The sequence below is a fragment of the Cervus elaphus genome, chromosome 5 (genome assembly GCF_910594005.1).
Source record: "Cervus elaphus chromosome 5, mCerEla1.1, whole genome shotgun sequence".
NCBI lineage: Eukaryota > Metazoa > Chordata > Mammalia > Artiodactyla > Cervidae > Cervus > Cervus elaphus.
Genome location: NC_057819.1, coordinates 8,325,337 through 8,352,631, shown reverse-complemented (window position 1 = coordinate 8,352,631; position 27,295 = coordinate 8,325,337). Strand labels below are relative to the sequence as shown.

Sequence of the window (27,295 nt, the reverse complement as noted above, 5' to 3'; positions counted from 1 at the left end):
GGCAGGGCACCGTGCTAAGTGCTGGGAATAGAACAGAGGGTGAAACACAGACCCGTCCCCAAGAAGGTCCCAGTGTAAGTGACAGACATACCCTCACAAGCTAGAACAACACTGCATCAGTGCTATCCTGGGGGGAGCCCAGAGCAGTCCCCCAAGGGGCAGGGAAGTCTCCCAGGAGGTGGCCCCAAGCTGAGACATGAAGAGGGAGCAGGCAACTCAATAATAAACATATTCATAGGAATTTTGTATAATAAAGTAATTGGACAAGTGTGCAATGATGTGTTTACTATCATCAAAAAGTTGAAAACAACCTAATCACCCAGCTCCAAATACTGTAATGGTTGAATAAACTATGGTACATTGAATGAATGGAATCATTAGCAGCTGTTAAAATATGGTAAGGTATATATACATAAACACAAATATATATAATCATTAAATGCAAAAGCAGGTTGCAATATGGTACATAGAGCTTGACTGAGTCACTTTATATTTATATTAAAAAAAATATGTGTGTGTGTTCAAACCAACATGTTAAAGATACTTCTCTCTGGGGAGCTGGGTTTAGGATGAAAATAGAATTTATATTTAAACAACATGAGGTCTGAATGTAGTTAAAGGTTTGATGTCATTTGTTAGCTTTCTAGAAATGATACATGAATCTACATTCAATGATAGATCAGGGTTTTGCTTCCCAGTAACTTTTACTAAAGGACTTCCCCTGGTGGCTCAGTGGTAAAGAATCCGCCTGCTGAGGCAGGAGATGCTGGTTTGATCCCTGGGTCAGGAAGATCCGCTGGAGGAGGAAATGGTAACCCGCCCCGGTATTCTTGCCTGGAAAATTCCACGGACAGAGGAGCCTGGCGAGCTACAGCCCATGGGGTCGCAAACAGTCGGACCCAACTTACACATCAACGACGACAACATTTGCTAAAATCCAGTATTACAGGACATTTAAATTTTTGTTCATTAGATACTGTAAAAAACCTCATCGCTATTTTAATTTACCAAGAAAGAAAAAAAAGGAAGCAGAAGGTCGTGAGGCCACGGATAGGGGCAGGAAGCAGGAAGGGCATCCAGGTGGAAGGAACCGCACGCACAAAGGCCTGGGGTGGGGGTGACCGGCGGTGGGACGTCAGGCAGCCACGCTCCTGCGTAGTCTGTCTGGAGCTCCGGAGGCTCTTGCTGGGAGCAGACGCGCTTCCCACAACTGCCCCGGGGCCTGCATGTGCTCCTGCTTTGTGCTCAGACGGTGGGCACCGCTCCCAGCTCCCAGAGGGGCGGGTCGTCCCGGGCAGACCTCGCCACCGGCCGCCGCCCGCCAGCTCGCCACAGGCAGCCTCCCCAGAAGGCCCCCACTCGGCGCAGCTGGCCGCCCCCGCCCTCGGTCAGCCCCGTTTCCTGCCCCTCCCTCTCTCCTCCCTCCAGCTGTTTCTCTGGCAGAGTCCTGTCCCATTCAGCCCCCAGTGAGCAAGAGGGCAGGACAGACCGGGGGTCTCCCTGGGAGCCTCCAGGGGACGAGGATGTTCTGGGAGTGCTGCGCTCTGGGGACTCTGGGGGGCCCATGAATGAGGGGGTGAACTGCTTTCTTGGGCAAACGGCCCCAGGCAAAGAACAGTGTGACTTCGAGAAAGAAGTCGGGGAACACGGGTCTCCTGCACAGCGTCGAGTGACCTGAAGTCACGGAACCCTGGGACGGCCTGGCCGAGACCAGCCACAAAGGTATCACGCTGGGCTCTGACATTGATTGCCCAGAGGGGTCGGGTTGGGAGGGTGGGGGGGCATGGGAAACAGTAATAGAGAAGTTCTTTGGCTCTTGGTAAGATGTAGTTTTTGTCAAAATGGAAATAGCTCTATTATGATTTTCAGATTTCCAGAGTAATGCATGCCAATTGGAAAAGCCCAGCGAGGTCACCATAGTTATAAAAAGTAGCGAACTCTGTGTTTCTCTCCTGTTAATGCTCAGGACAACCCCACAAGGGAGGTACTTTCATTGTCCACATCTTACAGGTGAAGAAACTGAGAATCCTACTGGGGGAGGCACAAGCTCAGCGCTGTGGACTCAGGTAGCGGGGTGCGGAGCTGAAAGTCTGTATAACCCACCTTCTTAGCTGCTGGAATGTCCCACCTCTCAGCTACAGAGAAGAAAGAGGGGTTCTTAACCCAGAGGTGAACCTTCAGGTGCCTCTCTGTATCACTCACTGACTCACTGACCAACCTGTGATGCTTGTGGAGTGCCTACAATGTACCAGCCACATAGGAGCATCTAAATGTGGACACACACTCCCTTTTCTGACATCTTGTGTGGTACCCTGTAGTGAAAGTGTTAGTCACCCAGTCCTACTCTTTGAGACCTCCTGGACTGTAGCCCTCCAGGCTCCTCTGTCCAAGGAATTCTCCAGGCAAGAATACTGGAGTGGGTAGCCATTTCTTTCTCCAGGGGATCTTCCCAACCCAGGGATCCAACCTGGGTCTCCTGCATTACAGGCAGATTCTTTACTGTCTGCGCCACCAGGGAAGCCCATGTTTGGTACCCTATCTTGTCCTTAACCACGGATCATGAACCTTCATCTGTATTATCTATGTTCCTCCAATATGCATTTTAAAGGCTGCATGGAGAAGACAGCTTGGGATTTATTAATCATCCCTCCATGTGGTTGCTTCCTTTTTTTTTTCTTCATTATTATAAACAGAGCTGCAGTGGCCACTCCTAGTACATCATCTTTGCCTGTGTGTCCTATGGACAACTTTCCCAAGGTGAAATTGCTGGCTCAAAGGTTTGTGTGCTTTTCAGGCTTTCGAGGCTTTTGGCCACATTGCCCTAGAAGGTTGTGCTGGCTTGCACTCCCCTGGTGCAATATCGAGGTGTGATATTCTCACAGCCTTATCTACACTGGTTGTCACCTGTCTCCTAAAATTTCCCTCATGGGAAAGGTGAGAATAGCATCTGGCTGCTTGAGTTTGCATTTCTTCATTCATGCTGAATATCCTCTACAATCTTATTGTTCACTTTTGTGACTATCCTGTTCAAGTCCATTCCCTTTTTTTTTTTTTTCCCCTCTTGCTGGTATGTTTGTCTTTTTTCTTATTGATGTTTAGGGGTTCTTTGTATATGAAGAATATGAATCCTTTGCCTGTACTATCTATTGAAAATATTCCAGTTCCCCACTCTGCTTTCAGATGAGCACGTTTTAAGTAGGTGAACCATTTGGACCAGCGTTTGGCAAAATTACAGGCAAATAGCACATCATTATACTCAAGTACCTGCTACTTGATGTCAGTCTGATCACTCAGACCCATGTAGTTCAGAGAGGCCAGATAACAAGTGGCCAAGTGTCGGGTCTGCCTTCTCTCTCTGTTCAAGTGCCCGGCCCCCAGCTTCCTTTTTGCCACCCCTGACCTCCTCTTCAAGATCAACCTTCCCTGTGGTTCTTGCTGTTGATTTAGACTGAGTTGAATTAGACTTAGGACTTCTCAAAGGGTCGTCCTGGGACCATGAGCATCAGTTTTTTTGAGTTAGAATCCCTGAGGATGGGGTGTGGGAGTCTGCATTTTGAACCAGCACTCCCTGACAGTCTTGAGAACCACTGAGCTGGAATCCTTCAACATCCCCTTTGTCCAGGTTTCTGGGTTCTTTGCTGCCCACTGAGCTTCTTTTTTCCCTTCCTAAGCAAGTATCTATGCACTTCTGCGAGTCTACAAGTCCTGTGTCAGCAGTTAAAGCCAGGAGGCAATGGTGGAGAAGAAGCGAAACTCAGTCTCATACCACAGAAAGTCAGATCACATTAGCAGTCATCCAGCCTGTGGGCTTTGACATTATTTTAAGCCACAGAATGCTTTCCTCTGATGAAAATACATGGAGAAGTGCACTTTAAAGATAGATAAAAGTGATGTTTTTCTAGTGGAGGACTCCAGACGGCGGCTCACTGAACCTCCCAATCACTGCTGAAGGGCCTTTAGGAACCCTCATGGCTCTGGGGGGCAGATTGAAAACTAGAAAATCTACTTCAGATTGTTAAAACACCAACGTTTCTAACCATTGTTGACTTTGCTACATGACCTTAGGCAAGGTATGCCCATTCTCTGGCCCTAAGCATCTTATTTGAAAATAAGGAGGTTAAATGTTGTATTAGTCAGGGTCGCAGCTGCAGTAACAAATAGACCCAACGTGTACAATGGCTCAAACCAAACAGACATTTGTTATAAGTCAGGTATTTGTGAGTGGGGCCTGGTCCTCTTCCCCACAGTGATTCAGTGAGCCATCGCGTTGACTACTATCCCTTAGACATCATCACTGAGGAAAGAGAGCATGGGGGAGGGATGTTTGCCTCTTAACTATTTTCTGCCACCCATGAGAATTGCTCTTGGAGCTGATCTAGTTGCAAAGGAGGCTGTGAAGTGTAGCTTGTGGCTAAGGTGGCTCTGTACCACTTAACGTCTGTGTACCGTGGAAGGGAGAAAGAGTTTTTGTGGACGGCTCGCTGTCTCCCCCACAAATACGGTGACCTCTTGGGTCCCTTCCAGTCTCTGGTTCTAAATTCTGAATTTTTGTTAGTTGATCTTAGAGTTAACACAGTGATGTTGTGCCCACAAATACTTTCCTATCCTCAAGATAATCCCCATCAAATAAACCGAGTAAATGTCCACATTCCAGGCCCCTAAACATGGACTTTCCTGGAACATGGGCAACTGCTGTTCTTTTTCACTCCTGGAAAAAGGAAACAAAAATAACAATGTTATTGAGCTAAGCACTTTTACTGAACCAAAGGTTTTTGTATCCACTATCCCATTAAATCTCTCTACAACCCTCATGGAGAAGCTTCCTGATGAGCATTCTCATTTATTTTATTTTTACTTATTTTTTTGTATGTCATTTGTGCTTATGTTTTTATATTTTTATTAAAAAATTTTTTTGGCTGTGCTGCATGGCTTTGGGGATCTTAGTTCCCTGACCAGGGATCGAGCTTGTGCCCCCAGCAGTGAAGTACAGAGTCTTAACCACCCGACCGCCAGGGAAGTCACAGCATTTTTTTTTTCACTGAAGAAAGTGAGGCTCAGGAGGTGAAGGGACTTGCCCAAGGTCACAAGGCTCAGAAGCAAAAGAACTGGGATTTGAACTCAGAAAATCTCACTCCTGTCCTAGGGTCCCACTCACACTGGAGGGCATGTGTACAAGGCTAGGTGTGTGTGAGTGCGTGTGTGCGATAAGGGTCAGGGTTTTCCTCGGGCTGTATTTCCCCAGGGTGCGGTATCAGAAAGTGGAAGTGCAGGAATCTTGGTCCAAATCCCCAGAATGGGCCAAGCTTGCTTATTAGAAGGCAGCTGGGTGGGTGTCTTGGGCCAAGGAAGCCCAGAACGACTAAGTACTACAGTCACCAGCCAGAAAAAAGAGAAGGGGGTGGCACGTGAGCACACAGCCTGAGGCCGTCTGTGGGTCCTAGACGTCACTGAGGCCTTGACCTGGCCGGGCACATAGTAGGTGCTTGTGGATGATTTCCTGTGAATAAACTCCAGGAGTTGGTGATGGACAGGGAAGCCTGGTGGGCGGCAGTCCACGGGGTCGCAAAGAGCCAGACACGACTGAGCGACTGAACTGAACGGAACGGAACTGAAAACCCACAGGGAGTAAAAGCTGCACCCGTGGGAGAACTCAAGATGGGTCAGGCTCAGTCCCTGTTCCGAAGGTCTTGGGGGAGGGAAGGCAGGCTGGTCACAGAGACTTTTCTTCAGGCAACATTTATGAGCTCCTGCTCTGTATCTGACACTCCCCAAGGCACTTTCTGCCCTCGTGGGACTTTGGAGGGACCGGGGGTCGTAGTTACGTTTGTCCCCATATTAGATCTGAGGAAAGTGAGGCCCCGATGGGTTGAGTGACACCCCCAAGGTCCCTTGGTGAGATGAGGGACCTGGGGTTGGTCTGGCCCCCAGGCCAGGATTCCCTGTGTGGCCCTGGCTGAGGTCTCGGGCCTGGGGTGCAGGTTGGCAGTGACTTTGTGCTGCTTCTGGGCCCCAGGACACAGCGTTTTTCAGGCAACATTAGGAGACAGGTTAATTTACTCCTCTTTTGGAACCTCTGTATTTTTGCCACGTTGGCACAAGCGTGATAGAGAGAATTTCTTGCCCCACTGGGTGGAAGCCAGAGGCCTTGTTAGTTCTGTTGCTGCTGTCAGATTGGCATGGACTCTGCAGCCTCCCGCTCTAGAATTCAGATCTGTCTCTGCCTTTTAACCTCCTGCCTCCTCTGTGCCCTTATCTCTAAGGGAGGGGATACTCTCAGGGCTGTTGGGGGTTAAATACATACGGATACACAGGAGCACTTGCTGGTGAATTTCGCTGGTGGCTCAGATGGTAAAGAATCTGCCTGCAACGCAGGAGACCCCGGTTCGATGCCTGGGTCGGGACGATCCCCTGGAGAAGGAAATGGCTACCCATTCCAGTATTCTTGCCTGGAGAATCCCCATGGACAGAGGAGCCTGGTGGGCAACAATCTATGGGGTCCCAAAGAGTCGGACATGACTGAGCAACTAACGCGCTTTCAGACAGGAGCACAGCACGTGGCTAGCTTGATGAAGGCACTTCTAATTTTATTCTTGGGGAAGTGGGTATTGACATTCGCCTTTGAATGTCAGGATTGATGTGGGCATCTTGTGCCCTGTGATTCCAGGTTGCCAGTGCAGGAAAGGTCATTTTGGCTAGACTCCAGGCTTGGTGCCTTGCCCCATGGGCTCTGGTGGGTGGGAAGGGGAGTGCTCCACCCACCATAGACACTCTGGCAATCTTGGAAGTGTCAGCAGCTGAGTCAGCAGGGGCGGTCAGCTGCTCTTCGGGCACACGTCAGAATCGGTTCTGCTTTTCTTGGGGTACATGTCTCGGATCCTCTGATCTTAGCCCTGGGATCCCGCTGAGGGCAGCTCTTGTGCAAGGAGGTGGGTGGGTAGGGTGATTGGTACAAGAAACAGCAGCGAGCACGCTCAGTTTTAACTTCTGGGGGTCAAGGGTCAGAGAGACTTGAGGGCTGGTGGGGTGCGGCCAGGTAGACCCGGGTTCTGCTCCTGGGAGCCAGTTACCTCTGTGAGCTGGGGCAAGTCACATGACCTCTCTGAGTCTCAGTTTCCTTTTGTCTCAGAATTTTTTTAAAAGATTTTTTTTGATGTGGACCATTTTTAAAGTCTGTGTGGAATTTGTGACAATGTTGCTTCTGCTTTACATTTTGGTTTTATTGGCTCCAAGGCATGTGAGACCTTAGTTTCCCGGTCAGGGAGCGAACCTGCAACCCCTGCATTAGAAGACAAAGTCTTAACCATTGGACCACCAGAGAACTCCCCACCTGAGTTGTTGAGAGAACATCTGCCATGCTCAGTTAGTGATCTGGGGTGGTGTTTCAGGACAGGGGACATTCAAAACATGCCCATCCCTTGTTAGTGGAATTTGTTCGAACATTTGTCAGAATCTATGATTTCCTGGGTGTGGAATGAATGAAGAGCTCAGATAGTCAGTGTATGAGCCTGCTGCTGCTATAACAACCACTGCAGACTTTGTGGCTTAAAACAATGTACATTTATGATCTTAGCTTTCTGGAGCTCAGAAGTCTCAAATGAGTTTCACCCAGACCTTTGCAACCTAGAGCTTATTGCTAAAGTCACTCCCATCAGTGCCCGCCTGGTGCATTCAGTGTGAAAGCTTCCACAGGAGCAAAGAGGGCATAGCTTTGATTGGGGAAATCAGGAAACAGTGTCTGGTGATGGGAGCTTATATTTTGATTTGGTTCCAAGGATGAGTTGGCTTTGAGTGCCTGGGGGAAAAATTGGCCAGAAATAAAAGATATGTCTGGCTGGGAGAGCGGCATGAGCAGAGGTTTGGAGGTTTGACGTGTGTGGGGTATCGGGTGCAGCGGATGGAAGCAGGGAGCGGCCGGAGGCAGTCTGGATGTTCTGAAGGGCCTCAGAGGTCCCATCCAACTTTCTGGGTGGTCCAGTATGCCCCATTTCACTGGAACAGCATCTTATTGTCCCCTGACCTTGTGGTCCCCCCCAAACTCGGCGCTTAAACTCAAACATTTGGACCATCGAAGATTCCAGATGATCCCAAGATAATTGAATTTGAAATTCCAACTTGGCAGAAGGGTATGTTGGTTTGTGGATTTATCTCCTGGATTGTTTGGCCCAGAAACCAGTTCAGAGGGAAGAGTATTTCTCTGCATTGGTGACTTTCTGGACTGGATGTTGGGTCTCCTCTCCTAGGGTGCCCAGGACTTGCTGACAGCTGTAGGCATCGAGCTTGGAACTAACAAGGTGCTTCCTTCAGGGTTAAAGAGAGCTGATTGAGGATGACAGCTGTGGCTGGCATGGGATGTGTTTCCTGGGGGAGAGGGCCACTGCCTGCTGGTGCCAGATAAACCAGGCTGGGCATTGAAGGGTCTGCTGCGTCCCCATTGCCAGGGGTAGAGCTGACTGACGTCAAGAGCAGGTCTTCTGGGAGCGTGGGCAAATTTCAATCTCTTTTATGACAGATGCGACTCACTGGGGCCTCTTCAACTGTCAGGGATTTGGGCCAGGAAGTAAAAGGACGTCCCTTGATTGAGAAAAGAGCGGCCACCCAGAGTAGAAGCAGGACTCCGCCAGCTCATGGACCTGTCCTGAAACCCGCTCTGGCCCTCACTGGCTGTGAGACCTCAGAAAGGACACTTAACTTCTCTGAGCCTCAGTTTCCACCACTGGAAACTGGGGGTGATAAAAGGACTTTCCTCATGGTGGGGGTGGGGGGCGGGCATTGGATGGTTTATGTTAGATGCTGAGTGGCACAGAGTTGGGGCTGAAAATCACATGTGGCCTGTACATGAGGGGCCTGGCTCAGATGTCGGGGAGTGGGGAGCCATGGGAACCGGAAGTCCTGAGCCAGGAGAGGCTAGAAATGCCAGGGATGGAGGGTGCCGGGGTCAGAGATTCACCCCAGCTTCCCCCACTTGCTGGTGTGGCCTGAAAACACGGCAGGGTCGGGGAGGAGACCTCAGGTCACCGTCCCCCTTTTCCTGGGGGCAGTGGGGTCTGACCGGCTTACATGGGCCTTTCTTTCTCTGTGTTTCCTTATCTCCTGTGAAAAATCCCAGACATGAAGGGAAATCAGAAGCAGGGTTCTGGGGAAGGGCAGGGCGGCTTCCCAGAGGCTGACTGGGCCACGCCCTCTATCTCGCCATCACTGACTCCTGGTGGGCCTGGGATCCATCAGCCTGGGATCCATCAGCCTGGGATCCATCAGCCTGGGGCCTGGGGTCTCCTCTCTGTCTCTGGGCTGGCCTTTGCTTCATGCATCCCGTCTGCTCCATATTCTTGGCCTCTCCCAGTTCTGGCAGCTCACATTTTCCAGGGGACTGGGAAGCCAGCAGCACCCCAAAGTTCCTCCTTCTAGGAGCTATTTAAAAACAAGTTTATTTACTTATCTTTGGCTATGCTGGGCCTTCACTGCTGCGGGCTTTTGTCTAGCCGTGGTGAGTAGGGGTTACTCTCTAGCGGTGGTGTGCGGGCTGCTCACTGTGGCGGCTTCAGGTGCGAGGGTTTCTGTAGTTACGGCACGTGGGCTCGTAGTTGTGGCACGTGGGCTGAGTTGGTCCTCGGCATGTGCGATCTTCCCAGACCAGGGATCGAACTGGTGTCTCCTGCATTGGTGGTCAGATTCTTTACCACTGAGCCACCAGGGAAGCCCTCCAAAAGCTTTATGTGTTGTTTCCACTGCCTGAAGGGATTGGTCGTTTTCACTCACCGAGGCTTGGCTGGACTTTTGCCCAATCCTGCTTCCTGCTGCCAAGATCCTCTTTGGGGACCAGTCATTCCTCTCTTGGTATCACGTGGACTCATCACAAAAGTGGGAGATGGGGCAAAGGGCCCCATTTTACAGCCAAGGAAACTGAGGTCCAGAGGGACTGTGGGTCTCACCCCTCCCTTCCATTCCCTAATTCCCCTCTCTGCTTTGGGAACACCTGCCAACCCTCAGTGAAAGTGAAAGTCGCTCAGTCATGTCCGACTCTTTGCAATCCCATGGACAGTAGCCCAGCAGGCTCCTCTATCCGTGGGGTTCTCCAGGCAAGAATCCTGGAGTGGGTAGCTGTTCCCTTCTCCAGGGCATCTTCCCAACCCAGGGATCGAACCCAGGTCTCCCACATTGCAGGCAGATTCTTTAGTGCCAGTGAGGGTTGCACTGGTTGCACAACAAGCCAGTGAAACCCTCAGTGGCCCCGGCTTTTTGTCCTTCAGTGGGGCTCACAGAGTATCGACTCAGTTTGGCGTTAGGCAGACCCGGGTTCGAATCCTGAGTCCCTTGAGGACCAGCTGGGCGACCTCGGGTCGGCTCCTGTCTCTCACCAGTAAACAAGACTGACGGCAGGTTGTTCCCGGAGTCACGGGGTGAGAGCGAAAGGAGATAATCCAGGTAAAGGGCTTAGCAGTGGGCCCCACACTTGGTGCATCCCTGTGAAGACTTGTGGGGTACCTGGCGGGTCCTCCGTAAATACTTTCTGAAATGAGATTGAATTCTTTAATCACCCTCTTCTGCTCCAATCCCGTCTGTTAGCAGCTGTTTTGTTTTTTGTTTTTTTTTTTCCTGTAAAGGATGAGGCTCAGTTAGAGACTGAGATCAGAGAGGTTAATTGGCTTTCTAAGGCCACACAGCTCATAACGAAGGGAATCAGGCTGCTGATGCCTCAATCTACATTAGCCTAGACACCGCAAGAGCTGTTCCTGTCCGCCTTATCCTCTGTCCAGAGCCCACCTGCCCTCCTCCTCTTTCCACTGATATCACACTCTCCCTACACCGATTAGGGTTAGCTCACATTATCTTCCCCGGTGGCTCAGCGGTAGAGAATCTGCCTTCAATGCAGGAGCCGCAGGAGACTTGGGTTTGATCACCTGGGTCGGAAAGATCATGGCAATCCACTCCAGTATTCTTGCCTGGAGTACCCCCATGTACAGAGAAGCCTGGTGGGCTACAGTCCATGGGGTCGCAAAGAGTCGGACACGGCTGAAGCAACTTAGCAGGCATGAGTCTTCCATAGCTCGATCAAAACATTAATGAATCTGATGCCCCATTCCTCAGAAGCCTGTTCTCATCTAGACATTCCACTGAAAACCAAAGGGATCCACTCCTTCACCTTGAGGCATCAGCAGCTGATGACAGTTCTCTGGAGAGGGGTTGGTGAGCCTGGGGCCTCCAGCCAGCACGGAGCACCCTCGATGGTGGACCCCAGGCTCTGTGCACACAGGTGAAGGGAAGGGGACACTCTGGTTGGGGATGCTCTACGAGGTTAGAAAGGGGCAGCCTCCCCGGCCTCAAGGACCCGAGGACAGGCAGTGACTGAGTCAGTCCCATAGACTTCCTCACTCCTCCACTGGGACCTCTCTGTTCCTCCCTTTCCTTGTAGGATTGCAGTGACTTTTATTTTTTTTTAATGTGACAAAGCTGCGTATCAGCAGAGCTGAGAGACCGAGCGTGCCTGGGAGGCCATGGGGGTAAGTGTTGCAATCTTGGCAACCCCTCGTCTACGCTGCCTGCTGGCCTGCGGCTTTCTGTCAGAGCCTGCGGGCTGCTGTGGTTAAAGCGTGGTCAAGGCTGCGTCCTGTGACGTGGGTGAGGAGCCTGGGGTCCCGTCCCCTTCTGCTGAGCTGGTAAAACTGTCCTCTGACTCGGGGAGCCTTCCTTCTGTGTGTGTGTTGGAGCCGGTGCCAGGAGACCAGGGGGAGAAGCCTGTCTCGTCCAGGTGTGTTTGGAGAGGCAGGATGGCATGGGAGTTGGGGCTTCTGGAATCCGACTGCTTGGCTTCAAATTTCTCGTCTTCTAGCTCTGCAGCCTCGTTTTCCTCATCTGTGAAATGGGGGTGATGCTGCCTTGCAGGCCCTGTAGGGGGAGAGTTGGGGGAACATGAGCTTCCCAGGTAGTGCTGGGGATAAAGTATCTGCCTGCCAATGCAGGAGATGCAAGCAACCTGGGTTCGATCCCTGGGTCAGGAAGATCCCTTGGAGGAGGGAATGGCAAACCACTCCAGTATTCTTGCCTGGAGAATCCCCATGGATAGAGGAGCCTGGCAGGCCACAGTCCATGAGGTTTCACAGAGTCGGACACAACTGAGCGTCTAACACTTTGCAGGAACATGGATCTAGGGGAGGGAATATTTTAATTTTTAATTTTTATTATTTTGGTACTGGCTGCCACTGGTTGTTTAAAGGAGAGAACCTGGGGTTGGGGAAGTTGGACACGTGAGGGACATGCTTAGCTTGGAGCCCAGAGTTCGGTATATGCGTGGCATTTGCGACTTGGTCACTAGCTGTCCGTGTCCCCGGGGCAAATTTAGTGACAAGTTCAGCCCCTTTCTGCTTTCTTGCTGTGGGGCTTTGGCAGGTTGCTGCGCCTTGCTGAGAGCTGTGTTCTAGAAAACTGGGGCTCTGTCAGCTCCATCCCTGGTGGTTGCATGGACGTAGGGGTGACCTCAGAGGTAGCCCTGGCCCCTAGGGTAGCGAGCAGTTCTGGAAGCACTTGAAAGGCCTCTCTGGGTGTCATCCTTGTCCCCTGGGGTGGGGGTGGAGGTGGTGGTGACCGGCTGGTTTCTCCCCTAGGATGTCATATGGAAAGGTTGGGGGCACCCCCAGACATTCAAGTTCCTTAGGAGGTTTGGAAGCATAAGGGGTGCAGAGCAAGGCCACTGTGGGGAGCCGAGCTGAAGGCTGGCTGCCTGGTCCCTGCCTTTTTCCTTCCTTCTTTCTTCAGTGGCCCGTGCTCTGAGCCAGCCGACATCTTCCAGAACTTGAGTGGATGGATCTTTGGGCAAAACCAAGCACTTCCCGTCCCTGGCAAAAGGGTCCTCAAAGCCAGATGCCGGCTGCATCCTGGGTGGTTCTCCGCTCTGGGAGCTGGCTGTGGTCAGAGGAAGTGTGCCCCAGCTGACCAAGAAACATGCCCTGGGCGCCCACCCTGCACCCAGCATGCCATGGCCTCTTATTAACTGTCTGCAGGGAATGAACACAGGAGCCCCATGAGCAGCGGGCCACTCCCGGATACTTCGGGGACCTTCACTTGAAGCCCCCTCTTTCTCTTAGGGAAAACCAATCCTCACTAGAGTTATTCCGAGGTCGTGTGCCTTGTTTTTAAAACACACAGAATTATTTTGAGGCTGTTAAATGGACTTCCTTGGTAGCTCAGACGGTAAAGAATCTGCTTGCAGTGCGGGAGACCCAGGTTCGATTGCTGGGTCGGGAAGATGCTCTGGAGGAGGAAATGGCAACCCACTCCTGTATTCTTGCCTGGGAAAATCCCATGGACAGAGGAGCCTGACAGGCTACAGACCATGGGGTTGTAAAGAGTCAGACATGACTGAGCGACTTCACTCACTTCACACTGTGAAAAAAAAAAAAAAGCATGGGAATTTTGTGTTCAGCACCATAATATTCCTGGCCATTTAAAGACCAGAATTGTGTCCCTTGGGAAACTTTGGTCCAGCCCCACAGAGAGGCCCCATCACTATGGCTCATATGGAGAAACCTGGGGTAGGGAGTGCCTGGGTCGTCAGGTCTGAGGGGGGCTCTCATAGACTATTCCCTTGCCTTTCCATTGTGTAGGTGAGGAAGTAAAGGCACAGAGCGGTTAAGTGACTTGCCCAAGGTCACACAGCTGGTAAGGGCAGAGCCAGAGTTTGGACCCAGAGGGCTTTAACTGCAGAGCTTGCAATCCCAGAAGAGGAAACTGAGGCCCAAATGTGATGTCAGAGAAAGAGGCCTGGTGTCCGGTCCATTTCTCCAGCCATGCTGGCTCCTGAGGTTGGCCCGGCAGTGTCTGAGCCCCGCGTCCTCTTTGCTGGGTGAGAGGGCACCTTCCAGCTCAGGGTCCTTTGAAAGATCCATGGGCTCACGGCTCAGAGAGGGGAAGAGAATTGTACAGATTCTCTGAAATTTAGGAGCAGAGTTGAGCCTGGAACCCAGACCTCTTATCTCTTCTTGGTTTCCGTTGGGGGGAAGATTCAAGGTTTAGACAGAGAACATGGAGCTGTGATGCAGGTCCCAGCTTCCTTGGGTGTCAGATGACGGTGCTGACAACCCCAGCCTACCGGAACCGGTTATCTGGCCCTGTTTTACAAACCAGCCTGCAGAGAAATGAAAAGAGAAAACACAACAGAGTGAGTTTTTCTCATAGAGTAAAGTTTTTATGTCTTATAAAAGTGAGGCCCCGTCTCATCGATTTTTATCGGTCTTAGGTACCGTTTGTTTCCTGAAATGGTGAGGATGGTTAAGGACTTTTTCAGTTTCCCTTGCCCTTGCTGGGCCAACATGGAAAACTGGCAACTCCAGGACAGTCTCAGAAGCATTTGGGAAATGTAACTGGATCAGGAGATCCCCCAATTTGGAGTTCGCTTGAGCTGAGATGGCCTCTTGGGCTCCTTCAAGGTGAGGCTGAGGTGGGGACACCCAGAAAGGATGGAGAAACTGGGCGTGGAGGTGAAGGCTCCGGCTGCCAGAACCAGAGCTGGACTGCAGAGGGAAGGAGGTACCTGGCCTGCCGTGGGTGCCCGATGAGGGCAACAGGACGCGATGGTCGCCATGTGAGGGCTCCATTCGTGACTCAGAGTCTGGGCTGCAGGAGAGAGAGAATTAGGGGAGAGAAGATGACAGGGGGAGATGTTGGTCATGGACCAGAAGAACGCAAGAGAGGAAGGAGAAGCAGAACCCCGAGAGCGGGGCCAGGAGCCTGATCCGGCTGGGAGCGCGGGGGGCTGAGTGCGGAGGAGTTGAGGGGCTCTCCAGAGCCTCTTTTGAAGGGGGGATACACAGGAGAGAACAAATAAAACACAGCGACTTGTCTTGGCTTCTGAGCCAGGTATCTTTTTAATTTTTTTTTAACTTTTATTTTGTATTGGGCTATAGATGATTAACAAACAATGTCATGTCAGTTTCAGGTGAAAGGCAAGGGCCTCAGCCACTTAAACATATATCCCATTCTCACCCAAACTCCCCTCCCATCCAGGCAGCTGTGAAACATTGAGCAGAGTCGCCTGTGCCCCCCAGTAGGTCCTTGTTGGTTTAGATGTCTATCTTGGGTGGAAGCGCCCCAGAAGCAGAGCCCGAGGCGAAGGTTCGGTGAATGGGGGGTGTCCAGGGCGGGTCTCAGGCGGGGCTGGGACCTGGGGAAGTGGAGGGAGGCAGGGTCACGCCGGTCCAGGTTGGCGCTCATCATGACTGCACATTCTGACATTTTGCTCATCATGCAGGTTACGTACTAGATTTTATTTTAAAATATTGGCACAAAAGTATTATTTATCCTGATGAGTGAGCTTGGCGAGGCATACCCTTGCATTTGTATTCAAAGATCTGTCAGGAGGAGGAGCTCAGCAAGAATGTGGTCTCAGGTGGAAACCAGCCTTAGCCTGATCCCAACAGAGGACCTTGGAGCCTGAATGGTACCCCACGGCAGTGAGGGAGGAGCAGCTCACTGCTTGGTTGAGGGCATTTCTCGGGAGAAGGGGACAGCTGTGAGCTGTGATATTTAGCACTCTCTGCAGCAGTGAGCTGGGTGCCCCCCTCTACCCCATAAAGGTGATCTGGACTTACACCATCAACACCTATTATAATATTCTTTGTGGTTCTTTGAGAGGTGGCAGTAAAATTTTGAATTAATTATAAGTACTTATGGCTATCTGTTTCTTTGAATACGACTAAGATAGAGCTTCCGGGCCCACTTCTATTCCTCTTGTAGAATGGATGAATGAATGAATGCTTTGCAGCAAGGAGGGTATCTGGCTGGAGGGGAGGGGAGCAGGATGATCAGTGGAGCTAGTGAGCGTGTGGCCCCACCTGAGGGATGGGTTCATTTCAAGTTGTTGGTTCATTTCCTTGGAAGGTGGGAGCTGGGGAGAGGAAGGCCAAGTGGAGTAAGGAGCTGTGATTCTAGCTGTGGAAAGAGGAGCAGAGGGAGGAGGAATCTGGCTTTGGGTTTCTTAGGAGGGGAGGTTACTTCCTAGCTGCTTGCCTGGTACCTGGCAGATAGTATGTACGAATTGAGGTTTCCTGAATTATACATTTTATACATTATACATATACATTATACATATTGTGCATTTCCTGAATGCATAAATGAGAAATATGCAATCTGTCATCAGTGTGAAAGAAGCTCTAAGAGGAGGTTTTGTAGAGTCACACTCTCTGATGACTGTACCACATTCATGTCTGGGGCAAGCTACACCATCGTAAGAATTGTAATCACACTTGACAACTATAATAATAGAAATAGTGATGGATAATTTACTGAGAACTTAACGTGGACCAGGCATTGTCTGGGTGTTTTATATTCCTTCTCTTATTTAGTTTTAATACCAACTTTGAGGAGTATGGAACAATTTCTGTTCCATTTTATAGATCTAGAAACCAAGGCACAGAGAATTTAAGTGACAAAGAAGTCTCACAGGTCATAAGTGGCAGAACTGGGATTTGAACTGGGATGGTCTGGCTCTAGGACCTGCCCACTTCCCTATCACTTGTTGACCATGGCTTTGGGATCAAATTCTGGCTCCTCTGTTTTCTAGCTGTGTGACCTTGGGCAAGTTGCTTGACCCCTCTGAGCTTCAGTGTCTGCACTTGTGAGGTGAGGGTAGCATCAGGGCTCTTGGGAGGCTGGAGCAAAGTGAGGGATGGGAAGGATCCTGAGGGCTGACGGTGGTGGTTCTCATGACTCAGCATCATGGCAGTTTCAAGGGCCCCCACTTGTGGCTACAAACTGCGGGGGCCCTTGGAAACCTATGCAGTAAGTCATTGCCAGGGTTCTTGGCAGGAGGGTGAGGAGCAGGGAGGAGGGAGACAAAGCCTCCTCTGTCAGCCCCTTGGGGCCCGCCCCAAGTTGGGAAGATGTGAATGCCACAAGGAGAGAGATGAGGAGTGCCTGGGCGTGGGGTGGGTACCCTGTTGCCTGCCAAGATTTGTTCTTCATGAGAAATGGGTGGAAAATTACTTTGGATCCTTTCCTGAGAGGCTGGGAAGGCAAGGGCCAGTTCACGGAGGGGAGTGGTTCCTCCACACTCCAGGCATGTGATCCTGGATTTATTTTAGAACAGAATGAAACCTGAAAACACCTTCAAGTTGGCAGCTGCTGGGGGCTGTCCAGGTTGCCAAACCAGCTCCAGAAAATGGCTTCCTGTGGGTTTAGGCCCCAGGCTCTGAGCTCGGGGTCAACACCAGAAATCTGCTGGCTGGCCCGTCATGACCCTGTTGCCTGTGTAGCCTGATTCCTCCAGCCTAAGTGCCTTCTTCTCTGGGAACCTGCAGGGTCTGGCTCTACCCTTCGGTGCTTTTGAGGGACCCTCGAGGCTAAATCTGTCTCCCTCACTCTGCAGATAGTTTCATCCACCGCAGAATTCTTTTCTGATCCCAATCTACATGGGATCTACATTTTTTTTTGGTAGATTAAAGCACAGAACAGCCAGTGAAAAGGGAGGGCTTAAAACTTGCTTGCTCATCATAAAAGGATTTCAGAACCCCAGACACTATAAGTGAGGAATAACATACACACACACACACACAATGATCTTTGTTAATTATTGTAACACATACATGATGATGAACTCTAACATTAAAAGACTGGAAACAAGCCAAGTGCCCAGCGTTAGGAGACTGGTTAAGTAAATGATGGCAAATTCAATGATGAAATGCTATGCAGCCATGAAGAAGGATGGGTACTCTTTACATACTGATAGAAACTCATCTCCAAGGTACATTTCTGGTTAAAAAAGACAAGATGCCAAATAGTGTGTGTAATAGACCAACCTTAGTGCAAAACAGGTAAGAACTTAGGATATATATTTGTTTTTGTTTAAAGATACTCTGAATGGGCTCAGATGGTAAAGAATCTGCCTGCAATGCAGGAGAACGGGTTCAGTCACTGGGTGGGGAAGATCCCCTGGAGAAGGGAATGGCAACCCATTCCAATATTCTTGCCTGGAGAATCCCATGGACAGAGAAGCCTGGCAGCCTATAGTCTATGGGGTCGCAAAGAGTTGGACACGACTGAGCGACTAACATGCACACACACACACACCCTCTGAAAGGAAACGTAAGACACCAATAATAGGATTTGGGTGCTGTGGGGACTGGGTGGATGGTGGTAGGTAAGGAATGAGGATTTGCATTCTTACCTTTTTATAATGTTAGATAATTTTGAATGTCATCAATTAGATGGAGTTATGTTGCCTAGTCAAAACTTTCTATTAGAAAAGCCAAATTAGAATTGTGCATGGATGCCCATTAGGCTAATAGCAAGTGCTGTTATGAAGTAGGGTTATAAACACTAATGTCCGTGGATTTCTTGTAATATTGTACATTAGCTCCTCTGCCTGACTCCAGCTTCCTCGATGTCGCAAGGAGAAGGGTCCTTCCGGTCCACTTGAATGTGGCCTGAGAGGGTCCTGTTCGAGGCTTATGTAGGATCCACCCCTCCCTCCAGCGTCACAGCATCCTGGTAGCTGAGACGTGCTCCTGGTGGTCCCTCGTGGCCACGGGTGGTCCTGCCAATGTCTCCCAGCACACTGGCCATCTCATTCCAAGAGACTCCTTGAATGCCTGACCCCTCGATGAAGTGTTTGCAGAAGGGAACTGTGTCCTCATGGGCTGATAGCCAATGGACACAGAGTTCCTCTGCAGAAAGTAATGGCTGAAAACCTGTGCTGTTAGGTGTTGCGGGTGTCCTTGCCAGCGTCCTGTTTCTACAGATCAGGGTAACAGACAGGCAAGCCCGGGCAGTGCACGTCATGATACCCCAGGCCTGTCCCCGGCTGAGGAAGAGCACGGTTAGGTTTAGTCTTTGTCACAGAAAAGAATGTCCCGCTGGGCTTCCCTGGTGGCTCAGATGGTAAAGAATCTGCCTTCAGTGAGGGAGACCGGGGTTCGATCCCTGGGTCGGGAAGATCCCCTGGAGAAGGGAATGGCAACCCACTCCAGTATTCATGTCTGGAGAATCCCATGGACGGAGGAGCCTGGTGGGCTACAGTCCATAGGGTTGCAAAGAGTCAGACACGGCTGACCAACTAACACACTGCCGCAGCTAAAAGTATCAAAATATCAGAGAAATGGCATCAGGGAGAATGCCTCAAGGGCCCCACAGTTCGGGCCCTTTCCCAGACAGTCTAGAAATTTCTTCCCATGAGGCCGGCAGTGCATAACCCTGGGTGTCTAGACGAAAGCAAATAGTCACTGCTTTCCTGGCACGTCTGGGGAAAGCGGCTCCTGCTAACAGCCTTTGGGGACAGAGCTGCCAGCCTACAGGAAGGGGCGCTGCATTCAGGCAGCCGGTTTGGAAGCTTCGCGCAGCCGGAACCTCAAGGTGGCATCTACCATCAGCTCTTCACCGAGGACGCTGACCTGTGTGCATCCTGCCTTATCCTCTGGACAAAGTTCCTTCTGCTCCTGGTCCCTGGAGGTTTTGCCTTCCCCCAACGTGGGTTTGTTTTAAGCCAAGGGGCACGTGACTCCTGTAACTGATTTTGCTTTTCCAGGCTAGGAATCTGGTGCGTCTGCTGTGTGGCCCACCCAGACTAAGTATTTAGGACATTACTTATCGTCTGCATTTTTCCCCTCAGCCCTGGCTCTGTTCTCTGTCTCCACCCACATTTCCCTTCCTCCTTTCACTCTCACTCTTAATTCATGTTCCTTTGGATACGTAAGCCTCTGTGGAGCTTCACCCCCCGACCCCCAACCCTTCTGGACCAAGTGCATAAGCCAGGACACAAGCAAACACATAATTTGAGAAAAAAAAAAAAAGCCTGCAAGTCAAAGCAGCCTGTGGAGCACCCCCCTTCTCTGGCCCCGGGGGAAACAGCCATTCCAGTTGGTAGGAGTCAGCAGGTAAGGGGTTAAGAGTGGTCCAGAGGAAGTGCTGGTCAAGGTCAAAGTGAGGAAGTGGCCGCTGCCAGGGGAAGGAGGTGGCTGGCTTATCCTGTGACTCCAGGGGGCTGAGCCAGGCTTGGGAATGTGGTAGGTTGCTAGAGTTCAGTTTAGTAAAAAAAAGGAAGAGCTTTCTAATGACTTGGTGGGTTTTTCTAGAAGTTCTGATGTGGGGGTTGGGGAGGGGAGAGAGAGAGGGGACCTTCTCTGGAAAGTAGCAGAACCCAGGGAGAGATTTTTTTGATGCTGTTGACTTGGTTCTGAGTGATGAACTCAAGGGCCCAGGCGACACCCGAGGGAAGGTCCTAAGTGGAGGGTCCCCCATTTCAAGGTAAAAGCGAGTCTCAGAAACCAAGTGACTTCCCAGGAGGGCTGTGCTTCTGGCATCTTTCTAAGCTCCACCAGGCACCAGTTTTCGCCCACGCTTCTCTCTATAGCATCCCCACACCTCGCATGGTGCCTGGCAAAGATCTGTGAAATTTAATCGAATGAAAACCTAAAACAAAGCTTGTTTGCTTTTCTTCTTCCTCTTCTTTTTTTAATGATGGCAGAGCCAGAATACAAACTCAATGTTATCTGACTCCAGAAGTAGTCACTTTCTTTAATATCACAGACACATGGTTTGATTGTTGGAGCCAGGATTTTTATATAGGTAGGGCCACCTACCCGTCCTGATTTGCCTGGAATGTTCTGGTTTTAGCACCACAAGTCCTGTTTCTCAGGACACCCTCAAACTGGGATGACTGGTCAACCTATATACCCTGTACGTGTGATCTCATGAAAGCTTTACATTGGCCCACTCTGCAGATGAACAAACTGAGCCATGACCCAAGATCTCAAGGGCCCGGTTGGCCCTGGCCTTGCTGCAGCTCTGTAAGGCTTAAGCTCCCCTCGGCTCTGGGCCCGCTGTCCTTTGTCTGTAACGTGGGGGTGGCATCCCTTCATGCTGTAGCCTCTCCGGCAATGGCTTATAGGATTCTGGAATTTCCTCTGGACTTCAGCTGTCTGTTTTTTCCCGTTGAGAGTGGGAAGCAATTTTCCCAGGGAGACCCTTTCTGGGTTAAGGTTGAGTTTCTCCTTGGGAAGAGGTGACGGCATAGTGACGGGGTCAGAGTCAGGGGCAGCCTGTCCTTCCTCCTCTCCTTCCCTCCCCACCCCCTTCCTCGAGCCTGGGAACAGGGTGGAATCGAGTATGTTACGTTCTTCACCGACACCAGCCCTTCCGTCAGCTGGCTGGGCTGGAGCCAGGTCATTCCAAGGGGCCAGAGCCTGCCTGAGTGCCCCAGGGGCCCTGTGGCGGCTGCTGGCAGCCTGGGCGGCTTGGGGCTCCAGGATCTCGCAGGGGTCCTCCCTGCTGGACAGGCTTCTGCAGCCCCCACCTGCCCTGGAGCATGGTGGGTGGCAACTGTATCTGGCTAGACGTGGCTGGGTAGGGTCCCTGAGGGCTCTTTCTGGTGGGGTTGTGGATATGTGAGACGCTGCTGCCCTGCCTGCCCTGTGCATGGGGCGGGGGGTGGTGGGGGGGGGAGTCAGTAGGTGCAAGAACAAAGAGCCTGGCACACAGCGGAGCCCCCAGCCACCAAGGGCTGTCAGAGTCACAGTGATTGAAGATGTGGGCATCAGAATAGCCCAGGATCCAATCTCACCTCTGCCTCTTCCTAAGTGTGAGATCTTGGGTGGGTGGCATTCCTTTTCTGTGCCTCAGTTTCCACATCTGCCAAATGGGAACAAAAATGCCCACCTTGAAGGTTTGCTCTGAGTAGAGGTACTGGGTATGCAGTTGGCGCCTGACAAGTAAGGGTTAATGTTATCACCACCCCCTACCCCAGCCTCTGGGTGGTTTTGGCTCCTCCCACCCCAGGACATCACCCAAGGATGCCAGAAAGACAGACCCAAGAGAGGAATGGATGCACGGGCCTGGCAGCCCACCCAGGGTGCTCGGAAGCGCTGTGATAAGGACAGGGGAGCATCTTAAACAGCTGTGTGGATTGCAGCTGGAGTGCCCTGGAGCACAGGCTCTGCAGGCCCGCAGATCCAAGTTCAAGTCCTGCCTCCACTGGGGCTGCCTGGTGACCCTGATCTGGTTCCTTTTCAAAGCCTGAGTTTCAGCACCTGCTGAGTGAGGATAATAAGCATTCCCCGCCTGGGTGGATGATGGGGAGATAAGGAAGGCCGAGTGTCCAGCCAGCGCCGGGTACCTGTCAGCACCATCATTCCCTGTCTTCTCACCTCTTTGCCGGCTGCTCTTGTGTAGAGGGGGTAGTGAGGCTGGGAGGAGTGAGAGGACAAGAGAAGGGCACCCTCAGCAGAGGGACTCACAAGAGCAAGGGCCCGGAGGCCTTGAACACCATGCTTGGGGCGCTGGGCTCCTGGGCCACAAGGAGAGGTTGTCTTGGAAGGATGTGGGTGCTGAGTTCCCCCAGAGGTCCCTCTCAGCTTCCCATGAACCCTGTCCTGGGTGGGTGTGTGCAGGTCATCGACCTCCCTCTGGCTGCCCAAGGGGAACAGAATCCTGTGCTCACAGCCAGGGACCCTCCCTTCCTCTCTCGGCAGCTTATCTCCACCTGGCCTCCTGATCTGGACTGCCTTTTCCCCTTGACCTCCCCTCCCTGGAGCCTGGGAACGTCAGGATCATACACGTGCCCCCCCATGTACACGCTTCTGGCCTTGTCTTCATCAGTAGTGAGATAACAAGAGCCAGGATCAATGCTAAGCACCCTCCATAAGTCTAGTTATTTAATCCCAAAGTAGTGCTGTGCAAGGAGGCAATATTTCCCCCCACTTTGCAGATGGGGAAACTGAGGCACGGGGCAAGTAAAATCCTCCCCTGGCCCCCAGCTAAGATTAAACCCAGGCACCCTGACTCCCGAGCCGGGCACTCAGCCCCTCCACCATTTGGCGTCCATGGGAGCTTGAGTTTGGTGGGCTGGTTGTCTGGACTGACCAGAGAGGGAAAATGCTTGCCTAAAATCACACAGCAAACCAGGGACAGGATGGGAGATTCTGTCAGTTTGAGCTCTAAGCTGCGCACTCTGCATACTCCTCAGGTTTACTGGAGTGGAAGATGGGGCGGGGGGGTCAAGTTTCATCCTTGGGAGGTCCCATTAACCGTTCTCTCCCTTGCCTCTCTCCACACCCACAACCTAGCCCAGAGCCAGCCTGAGTCAGTGAATGATGGGGCAGTGGGTGGGGGGTGGGGGGGAGGGGTGTTGGCCCCCAGGCCATTATTATTTTTACTGCAGTTAATTGTGGGGGAGTTAAAAATAGAACTCCAGTGATGGACTTCAAGACCCAGCAACAGGGTTTCCCAGACGCAGGTTTTGGGTAGAGGATGCCTTTCTGAATCCAAAAATCAGACCCCAGAGCCTGCCCTTTTGTCTGCATCCATGCTCCTGAACTTACTGCCTCCCGCTGGCGTCCCAGCATCAGCATACCTTGTATGCTGTGATTGCCCCTTGGCATTGCCCAAGGATGGGGAATCAGTGTTGCCATGGTGACCAGACTTCATCAGTGGCGTCAGGGATTCTGGGGGCAGGGGTTGGGTCTCAGCCCCTGGGACTGCCCAGTGTGACCTGGCTTTTCCCATGAAGACTCATCTCAGTGTATCCCATCCCCACTCCTCTGCTATTCCAAGATTTTTCTTGGAGCATTTGCTGTTGCCATGGAAACGGCTTTTGAGGCAAATGTGTCCATGTGAGCCGAGGAAGAATTCCTCAAGAAAATGGGGAGATTGCCATACTCCCCGACGCTGTGACGGGGGCCCTTGATTTCTGGAGTCTCCAAAGACTGCTGCTTCTGAGTAGACCTGGAGCTGGAGGAGGAGTTGCAGTCAGCTCATCAGGCCCCTTGCTAACCTCTTGCCTCCAGTCTCTCCTCTTCCAAGGCAGTCCCCATATCAGTCATGTGGGTTAGAGCTGGGGTCGTTTTAGAAAAATGGACACCCTTCTGCTTAAAATCCACCCATGCCCCCTATTACCCACGGGATACATTTGGTGACTTGCAGGTCTTATAATCTGAGCCCTTCTTCTTTTCTCAGCCATATCTCCTGCCCTCCCTGCAAAATCCCTGCCCCCTCCTCCCCCGCCCCGCTCTCTCTAACCTCACATTACCCAGCCTCTGGACCTCTGGGCAGTTTCCTCTGCGAAGGTGCCTTGTCCCCCCACCACTCCATTAAGAAAAGGCTTCACACCCTCCAAGGCTCAACTAAAATGGTACCTCCTCCAAGAAGCCTCCCCTGCTTTCTCTGGTCACCTCCCCGTTGCTTTGTACAGAACCAGGGCCACAAACTCAGCCAGCAACAGGGTCAGGCAGGAGGCATGATTGACTAACTTTGGAACATTCTCCGCTTCCACAAAGAATCCACGCTGTCCCATGAAAGCTGAAAGTGAGAATGACTTGGTTCATCTTTCTCTCACCAGATTGCTCTTGTTTCAACAACAGAGCCCGGGCAGGCTCTGTGATGAATTGCAGCTGATTCATTGCCCCAAGGAAACTATAGGGAAGTTGCCAAGAACCCCATCCGGTCTGTGAGGTAGGCCCAGTAGGGCTAGTTTGCTGCAAGACTGGATTTTAGGTGACATCTCAGAGCACTCCCTGTGCTGTGTTCCTGCACCTACCTCCCCTACTGTGGAGCATAGACTCCCATAGCCTCCAATAAGGTGTGTGACTCTGAGAAGGTATTCACTAGCTGCCTTTTGAATGGATGCTTGAATGAATGGAGTCATGCTGTTTTCTGAACCTGTGAAACCTGCTTCTGCCTCAGGGCCTTTGCACTGGCCCTTCCCACTGTCTGAAGAGCTCTCCCATCAGACAGTGATATGTCTTCCTCTCCCTGTATTCAAGTCTGCTCAAAGGTAATCTCTATCAGAGGCCTTCTCTGAACACTCTGCCTAAAGTAGCATCCGCCCCCATCTCTATGCCCCACTCCTCTTTATATTTTAGTTCACAGCATATGTCACCACCTGTTATATTCACTTCTTTTCCCAGCATTTACATAGTGCTTCCAACAAACCAGACAAGCTTCTGAACATGACCAGTGTAAACTCATTTAATCCCTGGAACAACCCTGTGAGGGAAGAGCTATCATCCCCATTTTTCAGATGAGGAAACCGAGGCACAGAGAGGTGTGGTGACTTGCCCACAGTTGCACAGCTGGTGAGTGTCAGGGCAGCGATTCAAACCCAGGCAGTCTGACTCCAGACTTTTAGTCTCCTTTATTACAATCCACACCTTTGAGAATGCCAGCCCCTCCAGGGAAGCAGCGTGTCTGTTTTGTTCCCTGCTGTAGCCCCTGGACCTGGCACACAATAGGCGTTTAATAAATATTTCTTGAAAGGATGGAGGAAGGAAGAAAGGAAGATCAGAGAATTGGAGGGAAGAATCTTTGGCCTTGCGAGCTTTCCGTTAGCCCAACATCAAGGCCATCTTGTCGGAAGTTTCTCAGCCTCCCGGAGGGTTTGAGTCAGCCTGTCTGGAAGGGACCCCACCCCGCCTTCCCTCCCCCCCTCCCTCTCCAATCAGGCTTCTGTTTTCTGACCTCTCCCAGACAGAGGTGCCAAACCGCACTCCTGGAACCCCTGGGCCCATGCTGCGCACACTTCCTTCTGTGACTGGGCCAGTGGAGGAGAACATTCCAGGCCAGAGGCAGGAAGTCTCCGGAACAAGGTGGCCTGGAGCAAACGAGGCCTTTGGGCAGCCAGCGAGGAGCCCGGGAGGGGCTGCTGTCGGCCAGATGTGCTGGGGCCTCGGGGCTGCTCGGGGGACAAGCAGATGGGACATGGGAGCAGGCCAGGAGCAGGTCCAGGACCGGACGCTGCAGCCTCCAGGCATCTCCAGTTTACCCAACATTTCCTGACATTCCTGGTGGCTCAGATGGCAAAGAATCTGCCTGCAAGGCGGGAAACCCGGGTTCGATCCCTGGGTTGGGAAGATCCCCTGGAGGAGGGCATGGCAACCCACTCCAGTATTCTTGCCTGGAGAATCCCCATGGGCAGAGGAGCCTGGCGGGCTACAGTCCATGAGGTCGCAGAGTCAGACACGACTGAGTGACTGACACTTTCCCCGACCTGTGAGCCTGCCTCCAGGGTTCCAGAGAAAGCCATGCCCTGCCAAATTCCCTTTGGACTCTAAAATAATGGACCCCACCGAGAGAGTGGGAATGTGTTTTCCAGTTTCATCACTGTGAGGTAAATCCTCTTTCCTATAAAATTAATAACTACTAACATTAATAGTGTTGGCAACCATGATCAGGGCAGGCAGGATGCCAAGCACTTCACCAGCCTGGTTTTATCGAAGCCTCACCACTCCCAGAGAAAGAGGCTGTGGATGAGGGGCCTGAGACTCAGAGAGGTGAAGCTATGTGTTCAAGGTTACACAGCCTATAAGTGTTGGAGCTGGAGTTGAAACCTAGTTCTAAGTGACATAGAACGCGATTCCAGGGACAACCAGGAGAAGAGAATCCCGAAGTCCAGCCTGGAGATCCTGATTATACCACGCTGAAGCTGAAGCTCCAATACTTTGGCCAGCTGATGCGAAGAGCCGACTCGTTAGAAAAGACCCTTATGCGGGGAAAGACTGAGGGCAGGAGGAGAAGGGGGCGACAGAGGACGAGATGGTCGTACGGTATCACTGACTCAATGGACATGAGTTTGAGCAAGCTCCAGGGGATGGTGAAGGACAGGGAAGCCTGGTGTGCTGCAGTCGATGGGGTTGCAGAGGGTCAGACACCACTGAGCGACTGAACAACAACAATTGCTCACTTGCCGGGTAACTTTGAGAAAGACCATGAAACTTGTTTGAATCTCGGTGTTCTCATCTGCTAAATGGGCATTAAGGGGAATCAACATCATTTGATACCCTACGGGAGGCTGGCTGTTTGGCTACATGCTTCATATGGGTCATTACCCTTCATCTTCATGGTCTTTAGGTCCCAGGTTGGAAATGAGAGGTTGGGGGTCTGGAGAATGGGCCATACAGCCCAGGCCATCTCCTTGTTATCCTTAACTCCCTGTGTCGACAGAGGTGGGACAAAGCTTGTTTTAACCAAGGGACTACACTCCCGCTGAGAAATGCTTTTCAGAGGCTCTGGTGGAGGATGTGGGTATGCCAGGAAGGGAGACAGCCCGAGAGGGGGAGGGCACGGCAGTAGCCACGGTCTCCTCATCCGGCCCTAGGCGGCATCTGGTCTGGGTGGAGAAGCCTGGGAGCAACCGCTGGCTGGCTCCCAGCCCTCCTCGGCTTCCAGACCATCCGGGCTGTTTCGAGCTCCGTGGGTTTCCTGGAAAACACAGCTCTTTCCTTTGGTTCCGAATCTGGATATTCAGCCTGGCTTTCTCCCCTCCATGGAACAGCGAGGCTGCTGGCTCTCACAGACGTGTCACCATCTGATTTCTCTACAC

At 51.6% G+C, this 27,295-nt stretch overlaps 1 protein-coding gene across 2 annotated transcripts in view; it reads left to right on the top strand.

Annotated features, from left to right (window-relative positions):
- Window positions 1-1,374: 1,374 nt before the first annotated feature.
- CMKLR1 (chemerin chemokine-like receptor 1) overlaps window positions 1,375-27,295 on the top strand; it is a 43,322-nt gene continuing 17,401 nt past the window's right edge. The window contains exon 1 of one of the 2 annotated variants that reach the window (XM_043901529.1): window positions 1,375-1,722. The gene's annotated coding sequence lies outside the window, so the exon portion shown is untranslated. The remainder of the gene's footprint in view (window positions 1,723-27,295) is intronic. The other variant, XM_043901528.1, reaches the window with a different exon arrangement.